This window comes from Dipteris shenzhenensis, chromosome 32 (genome assembly GCF_047967505.1).
Source record: "Dipteris shenzhenensis isolate YYH24624 ecotype China chromosome 32, Dip_SZ_1.0, whole genome shotgun sequence".
Lineage (NCBI taxonomy): Eukaryota > Viridiplantae > Streptophyta > Polypodiopsida > Gleicheniales > Dipteridaceae > Dipteris > Dipteris shenzhenensis.
The window spans coordinates 27171275-27178559 of NC_141627.1; the positions used below are offsets into that span (position 1 = coordinate 27171275).

Genomic DNA, 7285 nt, shown 5'->3' on the forward strand with positions numbered 1-7285 from the left:
TTAAAGCAACAAGTTCGGCATTCATGCCACAATTTTTGGATAAAGGTTGGGATAAGAAGACATGTAGTTCAGTGTTTTGTGAGGTTGTCCAACCTTCTATGCAACTGAAGTACATGGTTGCATCACAAAATTTTATTTTTTCTTTTTATTATAAGCGCAGTCGAATGCTAGGCACAAAACTAGCCCAATGGATCAAGATGAAGATTCTTTTGGTGCAGAAAATAAAATTCTTGATATTAATGTTGTTGAGAATGGTGATGTGCTAGTCAATATCTCATTAAGAGAATGTTGCTCCCTAGCTCAATTGCGCAATGACATTCTGTTTGAGACAGAAGGTTCTATTTCAAAGGACTTTTTATTTATCTACAACAATAAAAAGGTACACCATCTGATTTATCCTAGTCTCATTAAGCACTTCTATTAGTTTACTTTACCCTATTGACTCATATTGCTTTATTGCAGGTGCTCAAAAGAAGAGAGAGTTCAATAAAATGCAAAGACATTGAAAATTTGAAAATTGAGATAACACAGACTCCATAAACAAAGGTATTGTATTCAATAAAGTAAACTTTTGTATAGAAGTGTTTAATTGTACATGTAGAACATATTCTTGACAAACATTTTCTATTTATCTGCAGCTTGATCCAGAGGCTGCTCTACATGGTCCAAGCTCTCCGTATCATCATTTTTTGGAGAATCTGTTTTCTGCTGCTCCATCCTGTCCTATACAGTATCTTGGTGCTGCTCCATTGTCTCCTCTACTGCCCCTGGAGCATCTGTTTACTGCTGCTCCATCTTCTCCTCAACAACATCAGCAGCAGGTCCTTGTTCCTATGGCTTCTCCTCATCAGCACTAGGTCCTTGTTCCTGTGGCACTACATCAGCTTCATCTGTGTCATCAAGGTGTATGACACCTTCTCGGACTTTAGAGCTCTCACCCAACTCGACAGTAGCTGGTACAATATGTTTGGGGGAGGCATAGCTCAAAAACTTCCAAATTGTATTAGCTCTGAAATTATATACATAGTTTGAGCTGAAGCTATCTTCTCTCATTTGCAATGGCATATGATGATTTAGAACACTTTGTACCACTATCAATTATCTTGAAGCTAAATGAAAATTATTTTTTCTTACAAGGTCTGGCTGTTCTATCTCAAAATAGCTTGAAAGTAGATATTTAGCATTGATCAGCACTCTCCATCCACAACTACTTGAATCATCTTGTTGTGGTGTCTGTACAGTTGGAAGGATATGTTAGAAACTATTAACATCTGAACAAAACAAAATTATTCAATAAGTTCAAAGGCATAGCATGAAATAGACATCAGTAGAGGGAACGACTTTTTACCTCTAGATTTATTGGCTCTATTGAATCCAAAAGAGAGACATTAGGAGGATAGTGATCCAATGCATCTAGAAGCCTTCTAATACAACTACAATACATATAATTTAGTTAGTATGAAATCAAAATAATGAAGTTTGAAGTTAAAAAAAGCACACACACCACTTACAATTTCAGCTCTATGTGTGTGTTTTTAAGAGAGTTGAATATAAAGCATTGCTTCTCCTGGATGTCAATAGAAACAAAACTCCAGTGGTCACTGCGTAAGGAAAAAAGCATTAAGAAATCAAAGGCTACAAGAGTTCTCAATCTTAAAGAAGAATCCCAAAAGAAGTAGTCACCCACATACCTGTTATGGTATGGAAGTAGCAAAACATTGATAACTTCAAAATTACAGTGTCTGAACCAGTTGGAAATACCGATGGGAGTTTCCTTTGCATCTCTTAACTTGGAAGAAATGGCAGGATCAATAATATGAACTGTATGCTGTACAGAGTGGTGAAGCCAGCTTCTCATCATGCTGCATGGGACCAAAACATAATTAGGGTAGCGTATAAAGGAGGTACAAGGAGGATTGTTTTGCAAACAAATGTAAAATAACAGACACTTACTAGAGCATTGCAAGAATGATAGTATCTAAGCAATACTCATTCTTATGAGCCAATGCTGCCAAGCATGGCTTTGTCAAGTCAAAATCATTCACTGAAGTTTCATCCTCAATATGGACAACTATATTAGGGCCCAGCTCCTGCAACCTTCTTTGTATCTGCAGCTCCCTCTTTCCAGTCTCCACATCTATAACAGATTTTGATTCTTTTATTTGCTGCTTCAGTGACTCCTCATAAGCAGCCTTCCCTCTGGTGTTCTTTGAGTGGGTTACTTCAACAACCTTAACCTCATCTACCTTCGACTTCCTTGTAGGTGGAATTAATAATATGTCTCTCATCTTTATGTCCTACCATTCCACAAGATGAATAAGCTTGTCATACCTCCATCTCACTCTGGACAAAGTGTTGAAGTCTTTGGCCATTAGAGTCACCCTGTGAGCATGGGCTGCTACTAGCATTGGATCTTCAAAATATTTTTCCAAGTAATCATTTTCCATTTCCTGTAAGGAAAGAATGGCAGTCCTGTTCCACCTAAACCCAAGGTGCCAACTATCACATATGTCTTTCACCAATCTTTGAAAAGATGCCTTGGGGATTGCAAAGCCTATAGCTTTCTGTTGCTTCCTGATCTCCCTTAGCACACCTGCACCATGTTTCAATCTCTTTGCCTTTTACTGGAGTAGGCTCATTGGCTTACCCTTCCTGCCATGTGCACCTCTTCCCTTTGGAGGCACACTAAATTTCTTGGTACCTGCCCCAACTGCTGTTGCTGCAAGCCCTGGCCCTTTGCTAGCTTTCCTTGCAGTTGACTTGGTTCTTGCCATCACTCTGACAAACTGCATACAAAGCAATGGAAAGAGATTATAGCCATGGAGAACATGGTATGACACAAAAAGACAATGACAGGGGTGGATGAAGCAACATTGACAATTTTGCAATAAAACGCGATATGGACAGTTTGAAATTCCTAACAACTTGAAATCGCGTTTTCCTGTAAATACCTGAAGTGACATGCTGGTGCATTCCTACAGTGATTTCTCTGTCTTTACAACTAAATACAATATGAATTGAGTCTATGCAAGGAGAGTACAGCCATGGACAACTATGAAAGTCACAAAACCAGAATGACAGGGGTGGATGAAGCAACAGTTCAATATTTGCAACAAAACGTGATTTCGGCTATTTGAAATTCCTAAAGCCTTCTCCTCGCATTTTCCTGCAAATTCATGAGCAGCACGCGGGAATATGCCTTCAGTCATTTCAAGGTGTTTGCATGTCCATGCAGGATGGATTGAGTCTATGGAAGGCAAGAAGTGTGCACAAACTGAAGGAAGAACCCATAAGTACAGTTTTACCCTCACATGCAATTATCACACTTGAAGATCTACATTCCTACAGTGATTTCTCTGTCTTTACAACTAAATAAAATATGGATTGAGTTTATGCAAGGAGAGTACAGCCATGACACAAAACCACAATGACAAGGGTGGATGAAGCAACAGTTCAATATTTGCAACAAAATGTGATTTCGGCTGTTTGAAATTCCTAAAGCCTTCTCCTCGCATTTTCCTGCAAATTCATGAGGCAGCATGCTGGAACATGCCTTCAGTCATTTCAATGTGTTTGCATGTCCATGCAGGATGGATTGTTTCTATGGAAGGCAAGAAGATTACATAGACTAAGGGAAGAACCCATAAATATTGACCTAAAAGCTATCTCTGGGTGTGCTGTGCTGCTGATGAGTACCCTATGCTGGGGATGAACCTGTGCTGCTGGTCAGGATGTTGATGTTGCATAGTAGGGAGGTAGGGAGGAAAGAGAGTTGAGACTGGAGAGCCGAGATAGGATAGATTAAACAGGAGGGAAAAGATTAGTGCAAAATACAAACAAGGCAGCTACTAAATCCCACACGTGTGGAATGGAGTCGTTTTTCACACGTGTGGATGGGACCCAGATCTCTTGGAGTTTGAAACTTGGCACATGTGAAAGGGACACTTTTTGCCTTGGAACTTGTGCCATTCATGATTTCATAATCAGTTCCATAACCACTCTTCCCTCCCCTGCCTCCCAATCTTTCATCCCTGCTAGCACCCTCCCATCATCCTTTTCCTTCCCTCTCGGATCCCTTCCTACCCACCACACTCCATGCAAGGAGAGTCTAGCCATGGACAACTTAGAAAGACACAAAACCAGAATAACAGGGGTGGATGAAGCAATAGTTGAATATTTGCTACAAAACGCGATTTCGGCTGTTTGAAATTCCGAAAGCCTTCTCCTCGCATTTTCCTGCAAATTCATGAGGCAGCATGCTGGAAATGCCTTCAGTCATTTCAATGTGTTTGCAAGTCCATGCAAGATGGATTGAGTCTATGAAAGGCAAGAAAAGTGCACAGACTGAAGGAGGAACCCATAGATAAAGTTTTATCCTTAAATGTAATTGTCACACATTAAGATCTACAAACATTGCTAAATCTATAGAGATGATCAATCTCTCACTCAACCAGCCCAATTCAAAAGTCTTCGTGCTTGTGGTTGCAGTGGAAAAACCTTAGGAATGCCTATAATCTTTATCCTAATATCCAAGGTACATCACATCCTATAGCCATGTGTGTTATACTATTAAACAAGAAGATCAGGATATAAAGAGTCCTACAGACCTAGAAGCTATATGTGGGTGTGCTGTCCTGCTAATGAGTACCCTGTGCTGGGGATGAACCTGTGCTGCTGGTTAGGGTGCTGATGGTGTAGAGTACGGAGGTAGGGAGGCAAGAGAGCTGAGACGGGAGGGCCGACACAGGAGAGATTAAACAGGAGGGAAAAGATTAGTGCAAAATACAAACAAGGCAGCTGCTAAATCCCACACGTGTGGAATGGAGTCCTTTTTTCACACGTGTGGGTGGGACCTAGATCTCTTGGAATTTGAAACTTGGCACATGTGAAAGGGACACTTTTTGCCTTGGAACTTGTGCCATTCATGATTTTATAATCAGTTCCACAACCACTCTTCCCTCCCCTGCCTCCCAATCTTTCATCCCTGCCAGCACCCTCCCATCATCCTTTTCCTTCCCTCTCTGATCCCTTCCTACCCAGTGCACTCCATCCAGACTGCAACCTGCCTGAAGACTACTACCACTGTCAGATCTCCAGGTTACCAAGGCTGCAGTTCAAGTTTAGGAAAGAGTAGGAGATTCACCAGTGCAACTCCAACAGCATGGAAAAGGAAAAGAAAGGTCAGAATTCTAGATTCTTTTCAATGTTTTTTGACATATATTTCTTCCATCCATAGAATTCTTGATGTCCAAATATCTTCACTCAGCTCCACCCTTCTTGTTACATATTCAATTTATACTGCCCAAGAATCTGGTAGATCACCCTAGAATTTGATTGGAGATGGATATGAATAGAACCTAGAAGTTTGCAACAAAATGCGAGGAGAGTGCTTTATCCATCTCTAAATAGCCCATATCGCATTTTGCTGCAAATTCCTGTTGTCAACACATTCCTCATGAAAGGCTTCACTCAGCTCCAGCCTTTCTCTTGCATATCAACTCATACTATGCAAGAATCTGTGAGATGATCCTAGCATTTGATTTGACATGGATATCAACAGAACTGGAAAATTTGCAACAAAATGCGAGGAGAGTGCTTGACATTTTCCAAATGGTCCTACATCGCATTTTCCTGCAAATTCCTGTGTCTCTTTTGGTTCTCACTTCTTCCTCATTGTTTTGCTATCTTTGGCCCTGTGGAATTCTTCCTTGATGATGAGAAAAGTTTTTGCTTTGGAATAGTTGACTCTCAGGCCCCTCCTTTCAAGAGGAAGCTGGACTTTTTTGCTACTATAATTAGACCACAGCAATCACCAGGTGAGTCATGAGAGCTCATGAAGGGAATTATTTGGTGATATCCTATGCATTCCCTGATTGCATATGTCAGCATATAGAATTCAATGTATATAAATTTTGGAACAGGCAAAAGGAAGAGACTGGAGCAGAATGCTGAGTCTTCCATCTCAAAACAAAAGGAACCAGAAGAGGACAAATCTCCAGATTTGCTCCTATTTGAGTTTCTTCACAAATGCAAGGCTCAGAGGAACTTCCACATATACCACAGTTTTTTCAACATGGAGTTCACTATGAGCTCTGTACTGGAGCATCATAAAGATTTTCTTTCAGACCATTGGGATACCTTCAAACAACTGACACAGGCAGGAAGAAATGTGGAAGGTGAAAAGGTTTTTGTGCATATAAATCATATTGTCTCCATTGACAGGCTGAGGTACCATGTGAATAGAAGATTTGACAGCCTACCTGATCAATATAAATTCAACTGTAACTTGCACATTAGAAAGTGTAGAGTGCTTGAGGAAACCATGGCATTCCTTATGTACATTGTCTTCAGTCAGGACTCTCTGGATGAACAAGGGCAAGAGGCTAAAGAAGAAGACACATCTGAAGCAGAGGAAAAAGAGGATGTTCCTTTGGTAACAGAAATGGCAGAGCAAGAAGAAGATATCAACCTCCAGGATGAGGGGCTGCAAGTGGCTGCTCTTGATCTTGTTCAACTGAGGACAAAAACTCTTAGGGCAGCATAGCTAGTTGAAGATTTTGATGTTCAGAGCAGCAACTATGCAGTGCCCATGCTTCCAAGTGTCTTGATTGGTGGAAAAGATTATGTTTTCCTCCATGATATAGAGTGTATGTTTAATTTGAGGGAGGACTATGCCATTTTCCTTATTGCCCAGGCTTCAAGGCTTGACAAGGAGGTTGGCATAGAGGATGACCATTCACTACTGGCTTTGGAAACAACTTTTGATCCTACAGAGGCCCTTACTATTTGTTTCAAAGAGGCTGAAAAGTTCCAAGAGCCAGGTGAAACTGCCTTCCAGCTCACACAGGAAGCTATGAATCTCTTAGCACTATACACGGAAAAGCTTAAAGAAGAGGCTGTGGACTGGAGGGAAGAGGAATAAATCTTTAGAAAGATGAACTGCTTGTTGCTGATGAAAATGAGAAGGTACGATCTTGTTACTTCAAATCAAATACTTTGTCTTCTGCTTAAATGTTTTGTAGGTTGTGTATTGTCTCACTCCAATATTTTGATATGTGGCAGCTACAAATTGAGAATGACACATTCCTCCAAAGAACAAGTGGAAGCAGGCCGGCTAGGTTTGGCAAACTGTCAAGCCTAGCTCATTATATTCATGATCTAGGCAGTGCTAAGATCTTGATTTACCATAGGCAGTTGAGCAACAATGGAGAAGCCATTGTTTACTTCTTAAAATGTTTGTCCAGGGTTTTAGGTGGACATGATCTTTCATGGCAAAAGGAAAAGA

At 40.6% G+C, this 7285-nt stretch overlaps 1 long non-coding RNA gene across 1 annotated transcript; it reads left to right on the forward strand.

Moving 5' to 3' along the window:
• The first annotated feature begins 240 nt into the window (after nucleotides 1-240).
• LOC147880533 (uncharacterized) lies at nucleotides 241-1033 on the forward strand. The gene is made up of 3 exons (XR_015540528.1): nucleotides 241-379; nucleotides 463-546; nucleotides 639-1033. It is a non-coding gene; the product is annotated as an uncharacterized LOC147880533 (long non-coding RNA).
• Nucleotides 1034-7285: the final 6252 nt, after the last annotated feature.